This window comes from Euprymna scolopes, chromosome 18 (genome assembly GCF_053919585.1).
Source record: "Euprymna scolopes isolate OS-2025 chromosome 18, ASM5391958v1, whole genome shotgun sequence".
NCBI classification, from domain to species: Eukaryota; Metazoa; Mollusca; class Cephalopoda; order Sepiida; family Sepiolidae; genus Euprymna; species Euprymna scolopes.
In genome coordinates this window covers 42,510,429-42,529,701 of record NC_136499.1, presented here as the reverse complement: position 1 = coordinate 42,529,701, position 19,273 = coordinate 42,510,429, and the positions used below count along the sequence as shown (strand labels likewise).

Genomic DNA, 19,273 nt, shown 5'->3' with positions numbered 1-19,273 from the left:
TTGAAATTACCAGTAAAACCAAAATCTATAGATCACCCTTCCTCCAGTGTACTTTTACGTATCCGAAAATATATACACATATTACATGGGCATTTATGGTAATGCACTGCTCTCTTCATCAACAAAAAGAAACCTAATTCTATAGCTAAATATTTCGAGATTTATAAAGAATTGGAATCGGTAATTGTATCAGAATCGAAAATTTTATCAACAGAACAGAATCGATAATAATTGTGTCAGAATCAGAAAAATGTTGGAATCGTCCCATCATTAATATATATATATATATATATATATATATATATATATATATATATATATATATATATATATATATATATATAGTTCTCAGTTAGTTTCTCTCTCTCTCTCTCTCTCATTCGTTTTCTCTCCCCCTCTCTCTCTCTTTCTCTCATTCGTTTTCTCACTCTCTAGTTCACTCTCTCTATTTCGGTTAGTATCTCTCTCTCTCTCTCTCTCTCTCTCTCTCTCTTTGTTTTTCTCTCTCTAGCTTTACTTTTATCTCTCTGTTTATCTTTTAGTCACTTTCTTCATTTCTCCATACTTAGTCTCTCTCTGTCTTACACACACATACACACGCACACGCACATACACATGCTCAGTTTAAAGAGAATGTGTCTTCTTTTGGCATACATGTTCCTATGACTGGCTCGTTCACTGCGGTGTTAAAGCCATGGACAAGAAATAATTTAGTGTGACATGTTATCAAAAACTTAATTTGAAAGGAAATTAATTTTCTTTTTGGTTAAAAAAAAAGGTTTCTCTTCCCTCTGGCTAATTTACTACTTGGACAATTACATTGAACATATGTGGAAAAAATGTAGAATACCAGAGTGTTGAGTCACTAAAGTAGAATTTTGATCCTTTTAGACAGACCAACCAAAAACTGCTTCTCTCTCTCTCTCTCTCTCTCTCTCTCTCTCTCTCTCTCTCTCTCTCTCTCTCTCTCTCTCTCTCTCTCTCTCTCACACACACACACACATAATTTTATAGTGGACATATGCACAACATATTTCGCCGTTCTTCAAAATTTTTTTTTTTTCTAAAGAAAATTGGATTACTTATCTACTCCTTAAGCAGTTTAGGTTTGCAGACCGGTAATTTGTTTGAGTCACCAGCTCTAGGAAGGTTGTCATCCAAGACTGGAGAGGCCCCCCTCCCCTTAGGTTTAGTTTCGGAGTTTTCCTTCTTCTAGACGGATGATCTGGGAAGATCTACTGGGTCCATCAGCCCTGGGAGGGTTTGCTCCACGCCTGGGTCCTAATCCAGATATTTCTGCGATCCCGTGTGGTAAGTTAATGTTACAGGGTTAGTTTGTATAGGTTATATATCTAATGAATAGTTACACTCCTCAAAGTGATTTAGGGACATTGCTATTTCGTTGTTACTAAGGAAAAAAAAAAACTCATGCAGTGGAAGCAACTATGTGAGCAGGCTTGTTAGAAAGGCGTTAGTGTGGATTAAGACTTTTACCTTTAGATTTTTACATTTTTTAAAATTTATATGTTAGCTTAGGTACAGGATAACGTTACAGTGTGAGTAGGTATTAGGAGTTGAGCTAAGAATTTTGCCCAGTCACTGTATATTTTAGATTACAGGAGGGTTAAGATGTAGGTGCAGTACAGTATGGGTATAACTGGAGGTAAATTTTAAGTCATGGCGTATTTCGTATGTATAATTAAGTAAATAGATATTTGGGCAAGTTTTCAGTAGATGCGACTAAATAGAAGTTGTAGGTGTTAGTGTGTTTCTACTATTGAAGGAAGATAATTTCAGTTTTCATTTCAGAGTCATCGAGCGTTTTGCATAACAGGGCGTATCGGATTTGGTTTTGTATTAATCGTTGCAAAACCATCTAGGAAGAGGCATTGTTATGTAATGAAGATCGCTTTGCATCTGAGTGCATACTTTGGTTGGTAAGTACCAAACTGGATAAGAATGAACTCTAATGCATGTCTTAGAGGTAGAAATGTATAGATGTTTAGTGATGACTGTTAGGCGGTTAGCATGTGAAGGTTAGAAGCTGGAGGCTAAGGATTCCACTACTAAGACGTGTGTAATGTAGAGTTTTAGTGGCAGCTAGAGGGGGGGGGGAGCAGATTGTTAACTTTCAAGGGACGGGGTTATTAGCTTACAGAATACAGTAGGGTTTCATTAGGATTTAGAGTTTCAAGTAATGTTTTAGCTTGGGAAACAGAAAAAAAATTTTTTTTTCTTCTTTTTCCTTATTTAGTGTACAGGTTAGACAAAGGCAGTCGTCTTGGAGGTAAAGAGAAACAATTACACGTCATTACGCATTATTTGGATTAACATTATTTACACATTAACGTTCTATTAAATTGAACACGTACTTTGTTAACATCACTGAGAAAAATATTGTCGCAATATTTTTCTCATGGTCACAAAATACGTGTTCAATTCAGTAGAACATTATAATTGAAATCTGATCCCCGACCATAAAAGTTATAAAAATTTTTTTTTTACAATTTCACTTTTTTCTTATATGAAATTTAAGTTTGTTATCTACGAGATTAACGTGAAAAAAAAAAAATTGTAAATTGTGGGATTTACGGGGGAGGGGGTATTTATATAAACACCCGCTGAATCTCTTAATAAAAGAGAGTTGTAATAACCCCTATATCAAACTGGCGCCGAGCCTGGATTGGAGTGATTAAAAGAAATTATTTTTCACTTTCGAAATCACAAAAACTATTTCTTTTTATATAAAACACATTTTCACACTCTAGGCCTGAATTACATCCAGATAAATTAACATTTTCATTACTTTTCATTCAGTTTGTATTTAACTACATTAACGCCATTTTTTTTCTACTTCCTTTGTCTGTCAAATAATTTATGCTGCTAAAGTGCAAATTTCCTCTTGATTACATTGCCTACGGATATACTTATTTGTTATATATTGGCTTATTTTTTTACTATAGTTGTTTTTTGTTTAGTTCTCTTTACAGGACTCCTTTTTCACACTGCTCAGGCATTAAATTTTTTTTAGCTTATCACCAACTACACGATTTCCTTTAAACTGACGACTTCATTAGGTTTTAGACTATGCTGAATAGGACAATCTATTTTAACTTTGGTGAAGACAAGTAGTTTTCGAGATATAATGACATGCATTATGCACTGTAATTCACTGTTCTACGCACACACGATAAAGAAGTATACTTCTCTCTGCAGGATACTGCCACCCACCCCCAATTTTTTTTTGTTTATAGTCTTTGCAGGTGGGTATGCTGACAACATATATCAAGGTTGAACTTGGGCAAATACTTGGACAGTCGTCCCCTCTAAAAATGAGGTGTCTATTCCGAAAGCCGTTCTTACTATTACGAGGTTGATCGTGTCTATTCCATATGGTGTTCTTAACATGAGGAGGTTAGGGGTGTCTATTTCAAAACCCGTTTTTAACATTAGGACATTGGGGATTGGCCACCAACAACAACAACAGTAGTTTAATTTTTTATGGAGAGAGGGCATGCTTCAACCGGGCAATGCTGGTTAACAGGTCTTGCTAGTATATATATATATATATATATATATATAAAAGCGAAAATGTGTGTGTGTATGTATGTATGTTCGCTTTTTGTATATGTCTGCAAAAGGCTTTTTTCCGGCGGGTTATCGAGGCCGTTGCTCATTCTTCAAACTTTTTATATCACATCTAAATGATAATATCTACGACTTAAAAATGGGGGTCGCCTGTCTATTTAATTTGCCCGACTTTGAAAAGCTAAATATTCAACATTTTTCGATCGCCGCGTGTGGATTCGTTTTTTTCGTATAAAAAAGCGAAACTAACAAAAAAAAACTGCCCCACAGTAAATAAAATACTGCCCTGCAGTGAAAGTTGACCTCATTAAGTCATCAAGTACCTGCCAATTCTTAATACTTAAATAAATTCAAACACGTTTCCGTTAGTACTTCTTGCTGGCCTAGTGGTTAGCGTCGCACATTCTATTTTCCAACTTCGCCTCAAGGCTTCGGGTTCAATCCTTCCTACTTACCTACCAAAACTTTTTCTAACCCCCCGCCCCCCGACACAAACACCCGGGCAACGATTCTTTTGTTTTGATTTACCCAAAAACACACCTCCAAACACCCGTGCAACGCTGGGTACCACCGCTTGTATGTATATATTTCTTAAGGTACCACATTACAAAGGACAGACACTGATACCTTTAGTCATTTTCAAAACATTGGTCTTTTATTAGTAACAGCTTGCATACAATTGTTTCGGCTCCAATGTTGGCATATAATTATAATAATTCGTTCTTGCTTTGAGATGTCCTATTATGCAAAATTATAATAAATGAACTATTATATAATTATACGCCAACATTGGGTCAGAAACAATAGTACGCAAATTGTTACTAATAAAAGACCAATATTTTGAAGATGAGTAATTGTATCAGTGTCTGTCCTTTGTAATGTGGTACTTTAAGATATATTTATAGCTCTAGTATTGCACTATCGAGCTTTCTAAATGTAAAACATTGTGTTATTTATTTGTGTTATTATCCTTAGTAGTTAAATTACATATAAACACACACACACATGCACACACATACATAAACACATGAATGGTGTGTTTTTTTTAGAAGTATTGAACTTTCAATTAAAATAAATCACATGAAAATATTTTTTATTATACAACTATGTGCTTTATATCAAAGATTAATTTTTGGCATTTATAATTTAAATTCGATTTCGAGCATATAGCCCTTCGTAAATAGAGGTCTAATTTCACAAACTCTACACATTAAATTAGACGGTATTTCAGTAATAATGCGTCGTATGTTGTCTTCCAAGTGGTCTATTGTGTCTGGCTCATCACCGTAGACACGGGACCTTACATATCTGCAAAGAAAATAATCTAATGGCTAGTTGGATTAACATTAACGTTCTATTAAATTAAACACGTACTTTGTTAACATCAAAAATATTGTCGCAATATTTTTTCTCGGTGATAGTCACAAAATTTCGTGAAATTATTCGTCTATCAAATTTTTCAAAATGATTTTTAAAATTGAGAAACGTTGCTCGTGATGAATTGCCGAACCAAGCTGTAGTCAAAGTAACCGATAGTTGCCAAATCTGCAATTAAAGAAAATAGTTGTCAATTTAAAGTTCACCGTCTCTAAAAAAAAAACCCCACCTCTTAGATTACGAATAACATTTTCTTCTGTAAGAGTTATAAGTTTGAGGAATTGTTTCTTTTCTTCGGGTGGGAGTGGAGGTTAAAATAGTCATAGACCAGATGCTAAAGTAATGTCTTCAGGCATTGTTCGTGTACGTTCGTCTAGCAGCCATGGAAATATATCACAGCCCGTTTTTATAGGATTTCTTTTGCTACAACTTTTGAGTGGGATGCTATTTACAGAAGTGGCAGAGATTTGTTTAACAAGTGGAAGCAGAGCATGGAATTGATCTTAATAGCTTTATGTATCTGTTTGGACAAGACTAGCAGGCACTTCGGGCGTCGTCCGGGAATGAATGAGGATACTGGTGTTCTCCTTCTATCATGTTACCATTTTCATTGTCTTTCAGGTTCCAGATTTTTCAAGTTATAAATAAAACAAAATAAAGTAAACCGTTGTTTTCTACTGCTCAGGAATGGATGAACGCAAACCCCACGATATTATTGTAAAAAAAAAAAAAGAAAAAAAAAAAAATTTATGGTAATTATCCAGAACCTGACCCAATTTCGTGTTGCTATCTACTGGCAAGAAAAATCCGAAGTGAAAACATGCCAGGAACGATAAAAGGAAAACACTGAAAACCAAAATGTAAAGTAAGAAAATAGTTAGTGTAGGTGTAATTATATTTAAAAAAAAAAGAAAAAAGTTTTTCAAAGAAAGAATATAGAATTTTTTAATTTTTTTTTTTAAATAAAATTTTTGGCGGGACGAAATTTCGGAAATCGTAAAACTGAATTTCACATGAAAATAATGGTATCGACGTATTCCTCGTATTTCTAAGACGATTATATTAAAAAATTACGAACATCGATCAGGTAGAAAATTATTTATTAAAGAAAATAGAATTTGAAGAACACGATTGTGTTTGCTTATGTAAGACACAGAAGAGTTCACAAGGGAGGTAATTTCCTTTCGATAATTCTTTGAATTCTTAAATTAGATATATAGCAATAACATACTTAATTTTCAACAGTCTATGACAATTTTAAATGCTTGTATAACGCCCTGTTAACGCGGCATTTAAACTGACTGTTTTTTTTTTGTTTTTTTTAGAGACCAGTAAAAAGTTTTGGCCGGAAGTTGCCTTCTATGCATAAGTGCGTTCTTACCGAACTCGTATCAATCACTCCACGAATGAGAACAAACAAATGCAAAAATAAATTAATAAATAAATAAAATAATGATAATTAGTTGACTGCTACATTTTCTTTTCTTAGAACCACAGTTTGCACCATATGATCTTCTTCATGTGTCTATCATTATTCTGCATCTTTATGAAACCTCAAGCAAAACCCAACGTTCATTTATGCAGCTGTGATAGCAGAAAGAATAGACAAAATATTAGGTTTAAAATCTTCCGATTATTCTACTGATCAGGATGATTCATGCCCTCCGGTGGATAAGATCTAAGAAATTAGAGCTTCCTTCAGAACGTCAGCTCATTTCGCATCTCAGTTTAATTAAGACGAAATAATTTCTAGACAGAAACGACGCTCCCTAGTCATAGCTTCTTTCTCTCCTGCAAAATTTATAATATGGGTTTGGGAGAGGGAATAGGACTACACTAGGAGATTACTCTTTGTAAATAATCCCACATCTTTATCTTTTTTAATCTTTCAAAGTAAAAAAAAAAAAAAAAAAAAAAATCCAATTTTAATGAATTTTTCAGTATTTATTTAATTATATCTAATATATAAAGTAAAGTCAGTCTCTTTAGTTTATTGATATATTTTTATGGAAATCACCCCCGGGCAAGGCATGAAACCACTTGATGTAAAGAGCTATAAATATATACTACTTTAAGGTAAAAAAAAACAAAACTATTCAACAATAAGTGTTAGCTGGATAGATTCCGATCTAGAAAATAGCGATTCTTCCTCCTTTGTCAGAAACAGCGCACATGGAAGGTGAGGACTGAAAGACAAAATAAAGAAAGCGAGAATTATGAGGTTGCCAAAAGTTAACCCAAGGTCCACCTTCTACTCGCCTCAAGTCTGTCTTACTTAATTTTCTCATCGATTCCTACAAAATCTTTGCTTGAGTCTGGTTTGCCATTTTTTCTTGACGATCATCGCAGCATGTTGTTTAGAAGAGTGAAGTGTAACTCGATTTAATTCTTTACAGAAGAAAATAAAGTAAAGGCAACTAGTATTTAAAGCTATCAAGAAATTTTCTTTTTCTTTTAGTATTTAAATTTCCGATGTTTTTAGTATAACTTGTTCCAAAAGTTGCCTTAAAAAATTAGTTTTTCATTCGCACGTTCAGGGTTTTATCTCTTTGTACAGTTGGTCACTGAGTTTTAACTAGGGGCATCATAATACGTATTTCGTCTTTGAAACGAAGTGGGAATGGTAAGGTAATTTAAATGACCTCCAAATTTTATAATCTGTTAAAATAAATTAAATTAAATCATCATTATATCGTATGAATCGAAAGTTCTGCTATTGGCATTGGTTTTCCCCGATATGTTTCTAGTTGGAATTATTTATAGAAAGACATCAGGGACCACGTAAAGGTTGCCAACATCCCAAGTGAAAATTATTTTTCTGGAACGAACTTGATTCGAACTTGGGAAACCCAGACCGTCAGTCTGTGTTGTTAATCACTAGACCACCGTCATTTCCTAATAAAATAAATAGTTTATATTAACATTTATTTATTAATAAATATTGAAAACTTCAATAAGATTATATGATTGTCTGGTTTTTAGTGAATTATTTTCAATCAGAGGATAAATTCATTTTTTGCTTAAGAAAGCAAATTATCTTCACTTTTGTTGCCGATTCCTATATGAACTCTTTTAGAATTATTAATATCAATACACAATACTTTTTTTTTTTTTATAAAGAAGTCACCACTCGAGATGTAGAAAATTTACAGGTTGGTAGCTGGAGGTGCATTTAATTCACTGGAAGAGATGTACTCCCAGTCTTCATTAAGACATCCATCTAGAAAGAAAACTGATGTAAACCCTGAAGTGTACTGTCTGCTATGTCCTGTGACAGCCATTGCATAGACTGAGATTAGCAGTTGTACTAAAAAGTGTGGTTGGTTCTGTACAAAGTCTTCACCATTATAACAAAAAAAATTATGTGTGGAATTTTTATCAACTCAAGTTGTTGTGGTGGAGCTCATACGTCGATGGGAGGGTTCATCCTATATATAGTGATTCCAATACCATCGTCAATTCTGTTCTAAATTCCAAATACTAATAACAAACAAAATTAACACTTATGGACATATAGGCATACATCCATTTATATCCAATTAGAAAAGACTAAAATAAACTCAGGTAAGTATGTTGCAGTTCGAACAAAGGCGGTACAATGATATCATGGGGTCTGTTTTTATGTCAGATGCTGATAGAATGGAAATATTTTTTAGCAATATACGACGTGAGAAATATACAACGGTGGAATTTACACGGGTCGCCTTAGTTTTAAAATATTCTGACAAACATTCATCTGCCATATGAACCCCTTAACCCTCACGCAAAAAGTAAGTAAGCTCATTACCTGTTTGTTTATTCAGTCTGCTTGAATGTCAGACTGTTCACGCGTTAATTTTTGCCACATTTTTCTGATTCTCATCTTTACGATGCAGATATATAATCTTGAGGAAGATTGCTATTTACTGTTGTTACTGTTAAATTTTTTAAAAAATTTTATTTTTGTTAGGAAGTCACCATTTATCAAGACCCAAAGTCGACTCGAGGATAAGAGTTAATGAGTGTCATGTGACTAGTGAGCGTAATCATCTATAAATATAAAAGCGAAAATATATGTATGTGTGTATGTGTGTTCGCTTTTTCTGTATGTCTACAAAAGGCTTTTTTTCAGAGAAGTGGTCGGTCGCCTAACAACTTTTAAAAACTTTTTATATCACATGTAAATCGTAATATCTCAGAGTTAACAATGGAGCTCGCCTGTCTATTTAATTTGCTCGACTTCGGGAAGATAAATATTCAACAGTTTTCGCTCGCCGCATGTGGGTTAGGCCTTTTCCTATAATAAAAGCGACACTAATTCTTGCGTTATTTTTCCAGTCTCGATCGCCGGAAATGTCCGAAAGCAATGAGCTTTACTCAATGTGGAAATATTATTTCCTTATATCAGAAGACAATTGTTATTCAATTTCGACAAGTGGAGCTGTTTCCCCCTACCCCCAACATCTTGGAAAAAAAAAAGAAGCGTTCTGCACTAAATGCTACCCCGCAGTCAAAAGTTGACCTCATTAAGTCATTAAAACGTGCACCTGCTAATTTAAGTAATTAAATAAATTCAAACGTGTTTCCGTTACATTCTTGCGGTGGCCCAATGGTTAACGTTGCACTTTTTTTCTTCACACTTTAATTTACAAATTTGCCTCAAGGGTTCGGGTTCGATCCTCATACTTACCTACCAAAACATTTTTTTTTATTTTACCCCCCCCCCCGGAGTTTTGATTTACCTAAAACCACACACACCTCCAAACACCCGGACAACGCCGGGTACCTCTCGCTAGTTTTGTATAAATCCGAAGATTCTATAGTCGACATTGGTTTCCCTGATATTTTTCTAGTCAGACATTTTAGTTTACGGGAGGAGTCATGTGAAAATTGTTAGCATCCTAAGTAAAAGTGATTCTTGTGGAACGAACTGGATTCGAACCTCGGACACCCAGGTCATCAGTCTGTGTCGTTAACCACTAGGCCACCCTTACCCCCCCAACATCGTGATAATTGGTAATGGTTGAAATTGAGCAGAATTTAATTGTTTAAGAGGACGAAATAACAAGAACTTGTTTACATTGGACTTGAAAACGACCATGTTGTAGTCAGCTGGGAAACAGCCCTGCAGTATTGTGTTCCATAGACGGACAGTTCTAGGAAAGATTACTTAGCTGATGTTAGCTCATGAAATTCTCGTTTAGTTTAGGCATAGAGTAAGGAAAATTGTTGATAGTGGTTGTAGATAGACGAGTATTTTGAAAGTTTTACAGTGGAACATAAATTGAGGTTCAATCGAGCACCTGCCATGAAAATACAGACAGAGTAGAGATAGACTCGCGGCGTACATTTTCCCTGGGAATTTAAATCACCAAATGAATATCAGCTGACGTTCCTTTGGTATTTAACACTTGTTCCTAAATTGTGTAGACATTTTAAATTCTTTCTTTTTACTTTTAAATTTTATAGGCTACAAATTAAGCAAATCACTAGAAAGTTACTTAAGAGAAATGCACATAAATAGTTGTAAGCTGGTTCATGTATTTAAACTTAATACAAACCAATCGGAAAACCAAATTAACCTAAATACCTGTTTTATTTTACTCTTTATATTCACTAAGAAAAGAAGTAATTATTAGCTATTTTTCTTTAATTTTATGTAAAACTATTAGGAACACCTGGTGTTGTCCAAGATTCAATGATAAACACTATAATTTTTTGTGCTCAACCCAACACAGGTCAGTCCATAAGACTGTATTAAATTTTTTATTCTTATACAAGCAAGGGGTTAGGTGCCCGGCCTTGACCGGTCGTAAGATATGCTTAAATATATTTTAATTAATGCAGATTTCGTATTTATTGTTACAGAGCCAATTCTTTGTTGCATATTATATACATATATATTATATACATATATAGACTGATTTTAAAAGTTAAATAAAAAATGACTTGGGTGCCATCAGCTAGAATCGAAGCTAAAACGTTTACTGCTCCAGCCACATTCCCTGCCGTTTGGGCTATCGACACATAGATAAGAAAAATTTTAAATTAAACCACCTCAAGTTGTGAATGAATTTGCTCATGCGCCAAAGTAATAGAAATATGTTGGCAAGTTGAAATGAACATTTTGTATTTCAACTTGTGGACATATTTCTGTGTGCATTATTCATCCATCCAAACAAAGATTTTACTCATTATAAACCATCCTTGGTGTATGATTACTATTTCCTGTTAATTTCAGTGTCATGTGGCTAGTAGTTTAAAAGTTTATCTGTTAAATATTTCTACACAGACACACATATTGCTTTATTTATATAGATTAGTATACATCTGCCTCCAAAAAATGACAAAATAAATAAATATGCTTCACCAATGTACGCACTAATCTGTAATATAAATCTCACATGTCTGTTTAAATGTATGTATGTATGTATGCCTAAAACGTTTGACAGAGGCGACAGATTTTCACAAGATCAATATCGTTTTGAAGGTCGACCCTTCGGACGACAAATATCCAAAAATTGGTTAAAAACATTAATTCCTTTACCCTCAGCTGGGAACTTTTCTACAGGGAGGGATCGCTTTTTTGCCGATATTTTCGAAAGTCATCCTCTCTTTTCGATGAACTAGCCTTAATTTAAAAATAAATAAATATGCTTCACCAACGTACACACTAATCTATAATATAAATCTCACCTATCTGTTTAAATGTATGTAGTCCGAACCAAACGATCTGTTTAATATGCAGCAAAGTTTACAAGTGTACTGCTGGTTTGAGAAGACATGTGATAGTTCATAGGAATACCCTTCAACATCCAGAGGAAGTCAACTCTGTGGAAATTGCTCAATTTGTATGTCACATCTGCTTCAAGATGTGCAAATCTGCGGTGGGAGTGCAGAATCATCTGAGATGGCATGGACGACGAGATTGAGAGAACTCAATGTGACGGCGATCATCTGGAAAGATGCAGCAATCATCATGTATGCATGTCTGCCTAAAACCTTTGGCAAAGCAAACGGATTTTCATGGGAACGGTATCGTTTTGAACCTCGACCCTTTGGACGACAAATATCGAAAAATTGGTTAAAGACATTAATTCCTTCACCTCAACTTTTCTACAGGAAGGGATCGTTTTTTTTTCTCGCTGATATTTTCGAAAGTCATCCCCTCTTTTCGATTAACCAGCCTTAATTTAAACATACGTCACTTCTGGTTTGGTGATGGGCGCAACAGCAAGGACGTCACGTTTTTTTTTCATGTTCTTTGCCTTCTTTGTGATACGGGTTTGAGCCTTCCTGTCTACTACCCATTTTTTTTTTTTTTTTTTTTTTTGCTCAACCTACCTCCAAACACCCGGGCAACGCTGGGCACTCAGGCCAGTATTTATATAAATCATAAAATTACGGCAGCAAATCAATTTTTCATATATAAATTATAATTTCTGGTGACATAAAGAAAAAAAAATACCAAATGTAGACATTTTATTTTGAGTAGAGGATATCTTTTTGAATTCATTTCAGGTTGTAGAAATAGTTTAACTTACTATTTGCTTTCTCACTTCCCCTCAGCAGTTGAAATTTGAATTTGTCTAGAAACTAGAAAAAGGCACACTTTTTACTCACTAACTTTTTTTTTTCTAACATTACATATTTAGTCATATATGAAAATAAATACACAGAGTGTTAGAGTCTAAAGATATACTCTCTGTATTGATTGGGTGGATACTGAAATAATCGGATGGCGTTGATGAGAAAAAGATGGTAGTAGGAGAGAAGCGAAGATGAAAAGAGGAGGTAGGAAAATATTAAAACAAATTTTAAATAACTTACAAAATGTATGAAAAAAAAAAAAATTAATCGCACTTAATGTACCTTTTTTGCTTTACTAAGAATGAGATTTAAAAAAAAAAGAAGTCCTACTGAATGACTATTGCTTGTATTAGAACATTATCCAGACAGGAGATTCCATATGCCAACCAGTACAAACAGCAGATGCCAAGATCTTGGATTTATTGTATCTTGAAAGTTAATTTTACGTTTTGTAGTGTACATCAAGCGACCATATTAAAATGCGTCTTGTATCTATTTTTAGCATTCTTGATACAAAGTTTATCTTTGTATCAAGAAGTGGGGAAGAGGGAGTCAGAATTGAGGAATCAGCAACTTTTTACAGGATACAACAATCGAAGTTGGAAGTCAGCTGTTTTTCTTTTGATCTTATACTAGAACAAGAAGTTGAATTATTTTTCTTTTTAGCCTACACCTCACCTATAAATAAGGTTGGGATTCAGGCATTTTTGCAGGAGTCGGAGCAAGAAGTGAATGTTAGCTTTTATAGTTTAAAAAAATTATCTTTGGCTTTGTATAAGAGAGATGTTGGTGCAGATTAGGATTCAGATGGATGATAGTTAGAAAAAGGTTAGTAACCACTGAATAAGATCATCATCATCGTCATCATCATCATCATCATCATCATCATCATCATCATCGTCGTCGTCGTCGTCGTCATCATCATCATCATCATCGGTCTAACATTGATCTCTACATGCTGCATGTGCTGTAGGTTTATACTCATTAACAATATAGGGAGATGTGTGCAGATGAGTAGACTTCGATGGTATGGTCACATTGAAAGAATTGATGAGTATTCTTGAGTTAGTAGATGTAGAACAGTTCAGATAGCAGAGTCAGTTTACAGGAGAAAGTTATGGAAATAAATTCGTATGTGGCATCTGTCATTGCAAACCTATCGTAATTTGATCCAGAGATGAATTTCTGCAATCAAATTATTACATAGAATATATATATATATATATATATATATATATATATATATATATATATATATATAACTACTTCATTTACTCACATAAAATTAATATACGAAAGTATAGATTTATGCGTAAACTTTAAGTATTTACTTCAAAAGTGCTCAATACGTAGGTAGAGCTAGTTAGTAATTTATGAAATATATATGGCGATTAAGCTACACTGAATATTCGGCGTTTCATCCACTCTAGGATTCCTCAGGCTTATGCGCGAATTCTGTGGTTGTCTACAGCACATGCAGCATGTAGAGATCAACCACAGAATTTGCGCATAAGCCTGAGGAATCCTATAGTGGATGAAACGCCGAATATTCAGTGTAGCTTAATCACCATATATATTTTATAAATTACTATATACATATATATATATATATATATATATATATATATATATTTATTTATTTATAGAGTTGAGAGTCCTTCTTATTTTCTGTTCATCCATTATATAGTAGAAAAATATAATCAGTAAAGAGTATGTAATTATTCCTCTATGTATACTTAAAAGAGTTATCAGGAAGTAACCAGTGGTGACCTCCCTTGCACAAGAAGTAACCAGTGATGATCTCTCCTGACAGCTGTATATAACAGAGACATGGAAACAGCCATTTGCTTTTTTGTGAGTTTCAGTAACAAGCTGGGAAAACATATTTTTTCACTTTGCATGAAGTGGAAGAATTGATGAGAATTCTTGAGTTAGTAGATGCAGAACAGTTGAGATAGCAGGGTCAGTTCACAGGAGAAAGTTATGGAAAACATGGAAGGAAATAAAAATGGACTCGAAGAAAAGAAAGATAAAGACTTGGCTAGATGTTACTTTGGCAATCCATTTCTTAAAGTCGTCCAACACATGTCAGCATGTTAAACGTACATCAAACCGATGATGATGAATAGGAGGATGAGGATGAGTATAAAGTAAAAAAAAAAAAAAAATCTTTTTTCCAAAAATATTTGGATGCATCTACCTTATTTCATTTAATTTTGATATTTAAAGCAGAAGTTCCTAACCAAAATTCCTCTCAAAGAGGACATGGTAGGCTTTTATGATCAGATTTTGGCCAACTTAAAACTATTTGCAAAACATGAAAAAAAAAAAATGAACAATTTTGTTTTAATCAATATGTAAAGACCAATTTAAATTCATATTGTTTGCAAGACATCGAAGTAAAGTTACATTCTTAATACTTAACAAAGCCAATTTTTATTACACTAATGATAATGTACATAAAATGATATTTGAAATAAAAAATAGAAAAATAAATTAATAATTTTGTTACTTGAAATGTAAGCACTTAACGACTATTTCATAATTAACAATTTAAAGGTTTCAAATTCAGTATTCACATGAAGCAAATGCGTTTCATTTTACATTATGTAAAAATAATTAAATATATGATTAGGTCAAACGTCTGCAGAGAATAATAGTTATTAAAAGTGTAAACGTCTTTGTTTTTTTTGGGTTTTTTTTAACAGAAAAGTTTATTTGTTTTATAAATACATTTTATATATATTTTTTTTTTTAGAAATAGGTTTATCGGTATATAATGCATATTTCTTTACCATTGATAAAATTATCAGTTGATGATCCTTGAAAAATGTCTCATTAAATTTTTCACTGATCATGAAGAGAGTAGGAGTAAATCTGAGTATATGAGTAAAATATTTGTCAATATAAGTAATAATAACAATAGTAGTAATAAAAAATTAAATGTTGACCAGGATTAAATAATTAATTGATAAAATCAATTGAAATTCCTTTTTATAAAAATAATTTATAGATGTCAATATAATGCAGAAGTGTAATGAATAAACACAAACTAAGGCAAATTAAGACATCTAATGATGGAATGAGTTAAGCCGTTTTCAACCTGTATTATATATATATATATATATATATATATATACGCACACACACACTAGACGTTTTAGCTCATTAAAAACAGATAAAAGTCATAGCCCATAATAAGTGCTTTATGCCAACCTTCTAGAGTAAATGCGGTATTGTGGTGTCTACATTAAATACCAATACCTATCATAAAGATCTATACAAAATATTGACCAAATTGACCCAGTAATTTCCGAGAAACTGCCAAACTAATTGCCAAACAGACTAAAATAAATATGTGTGTGTGTGTGTAAATATTCTTTATTCACTTATATTTCCTCTTTATATATACCAATCCTTATTTAAGAAGCTGAATGTAATTACAGAGCATATGTAATAATATTATATATAATAATTAAGTGGATTATTTTGTGCTACGAAACAGATACTGTCAAGAATTGTAAATATCAACTGAATTAAAGAAATAAATTGTAAGATGGTCAACATCATGCAATTTGGAATATAGACTTCTGTCATTTATTCATTATATATATATATATATATATATATATATATATATATATATATATATATATATATATATTAGAGTGAAGTCCTTCTTTTTTTCTGTTCATCTATTATATGTTGGGAAAATCTAATCATCAAAGAGTATATAATTATCCCTTTCTGTATAGAAAAAAGAGTTATCTTTTCCTTACAACATGAAGTAACCAGTGGTGATCTCCCTTGCACAAAAGTAACCAGTGGTAATCTCTCTTGATAGCTGTATATAACAGAGACATGGGAGCAGCCATTTGCTTTTTGTGAGTCTCAGTAATAAGGTGGAAAGACATATTTTCCCACTTTATATGGCGTTATAAACAGGATCAACAGTGTTAGGCATGTAAATTTGTAAAACGATATTGGACACTGAACATATTCACCACCAAACACCATGAAGCAAGAAAACGTGCATCTATTGAAGCAACTTATTGAGCTTCAGAAAGAAATGCTTTGTTGTTGTCCCAACATGTAACAGGAGAAAAAAACAAAAACAAGACAAAACAACCTTCGATAGGACCGGATACTATTAATGAAGAATAGACATTGTTTTTAGGCACTTGGGCCCCGATACAAAGATGTATGCAGATTGGAAAACCTAGCTGCAATCCCGAATGAACTACAGGAGACATGTACACTGGACACAAACACTTGTAAGAATAGAAAGATTCAACTCTGCCCTCTGCCACAGAGAAGTACCTTCTATGTCAAATACGACTGGTGGCTGTTAGAGGATTATACAAAGAAGTCCACAGACAGAAATTCCACTCCATGAGACAGAATAAGGCTGAGCCAGTAACTCATTTTTTATCAACACTACGTGGCGAAGCCAAATTTTGTGAATTTGGAATTCAGTGTCCAAACGAACAAACATGTTGGCAGCAAGTGGACTATTCAGATGACATGGTTGCTGGGCAGAGGATAGCTGGACTGAGGAATACTGAACACAAAAGGAAGCTACTGGTAGAGGTAGCTTCATTCACTACATTGGAGCAGAAGTTTTCATGGTTGGTCTGCCTGGAGGCAACAGACATGAATTGGAACAATGGCTAATGGAACATTTTAAATCAAGCGCGTTCAATACATATCCACATCAACCACTGCATACAATAGAGGGTAAACTCTAAAAAATAAAATTCTTTCCAAGGGTAACACCAACAGCAATTCACACACCGATACATGTTCTCAATCACTGGAAAAAAAGATGAAGCAGAACATAGATGTCACACTCGGGATAATAGAACTGCTACCAGTAGGTACAACTGCTACTTGGTGTTCAAGGATGGTTGTTATGCCAAAAAAGAATGAGTCTCTGAAGTGCATGGTGGATCTACAGAAGCTGAATGATGCTACCATGAAGGAAACACATCACACATCATCCCCATTTAATCAGTTTTCGATGATATAAGCACACACCAGAAAAATAGCACTGAATGCATGGAATGGATATCACAGTCTGCCTGGATTTGTTAATAACAGTGGATCACCTGCCACTAATAAAAATATTTTCAAACCTGGAAAATATTACCCCCCCCCCCTACCTGTTAAATTTAAAGAAAAGTACACTGATGTACAGATTCCAGATAAAACATCATCCCAGAAAACTTAAGTTAGCTTCTGATTGTGCATCGCGATACCCAGCAAGTACCCCACAAAAAAACAAAAAAAAACATGACCAAATGATTGACTCCATAGTTAAAACTGCTTTTACGTCGATGTACAAAAGTGATTATAAGGTGAAAGCTATTAAACTGGAAAGGATCATGGCCGTGGCAGCCACAAATAAAGAATTCAGAACCTTAAGAGATCTAATTCAAAATGGCTTCCCACACATGGCTCGAGTTTTCTAACCTATGCATGATTATATTGCCTTGAAAGAGTTATTATCAAAAACAACGAAATCTTGATACCTCGACAACTTTGCACAAAGGTATTGGAATTCCTTTATTGTGCACATCAAGGTATAAATGGTCTGCTGGCAAATGAAAGACAATGATTTTTCTGGCCAGGTTTGGATGCTACCATCAAGCAAACCAAATCCCAGTGCTGTACTTGCAATATGGTTGCACTCAGCCCAGGGAGTCCTGGATGTCACCAGCAGACCCAGAATTTCCATTCCAACAAGTGCTAGTTGATGTTGTCGATATACAGAGTAGGAATTTTATGGTGCATGCTGATCGATATACTGGATGGTTGGAAGTGGCCTAATGATGTCAGGGAGGACCAAAACGGTATGCAATACCTTGAGAACTTGGTTCTGTACTTATAGTGCACCTAAAAAAAATCTCTTCAAGCAGAGGATCACCGTTTGAGTTCCAGGAGTCTGACTACGTTTTGAGGAACTGAGATATACAGAAGTGTATCTCATCAGTCTATTACACTCAAAGCAACAGTTGTGCAGAGTTTGCTGTTAAGACCGAAAAATGTATACTAGCTGACAACGTGCACAACTATGAACGGCATTACTAACCCATCGCAACACCCCCATCTAAAACCTTAACGTGTCCTCAGCTGTAATGCTATATTTTAAAGACCACCTTCCTGTCCTATGGGATAAATACTAAACACAGAAACTCCAATCTCTGGTCCCCGCTCGCCAATCTTTTATGAAAAACACCCGTCTAGCTGAATCCACTGTCAAAAAATTTCCCCACTCTTTATCTGTGCCTAAATCAAAACGTAGATTCCATGAACAAAGCTTCTTTCTTAGAACTGCACGCCTGTGGAACTCTGTTCCGTCTGCCTGTTTCCCATCTGACTACAACCTGGATGTCTTCAAGTCCAATGTAAGCAAATTCCTGATGAACCGCCCCCTTAAGTAAACACTTCATTAAATCTCCACACTAACGTACTGTACTTGCAATAACCCTTATCCCTGAGTGGCTTCCGGGCCTTGATAAATGGTGACCACCGTGTAAAAAAAAAAACAAAAAAAAAAACAATGGAAAAAAATAGGGGAAGAACTAAGAGACGTGGCAATGACCAAGAGGCACGTGCGAAACAAACAGTTTTACAACCAACATTGTCGTCCACTCTGACAACTCCAAGTTGGAAATTTTGTCCAAATTCAGAAGCAGGATAGTAACTACCCACATCGATGGACGAAGACTGGGAAGGT

At 34.2% G+C, this 19,273-nt stretch overlaps 1 protein-coding gene and 1 long non-coding RNA gene across 3 annotated transcripts in view; one reads left to right on the top strand and one right to left on the bottom strand.

The window, feature by feature from the left end:
• The window catches only part of LOC145297590 (uncharacterized), a 496,342-nt gene that overhangs the window by 55,517 nt on the left and 421,552 nt on the right, over positions 1-19,273 (bottom strand). The window lies entirely within an intron of this gene.
• Positions 1-19,273, top strand: part of LOC145297589 (phospholipid phosphatase-related protein type 5-like) — a 254,821-nt gene that overhangs the window by 124,204 nt on the left and 111,344 nt on the right. The window lies entirely within an intron of this gene.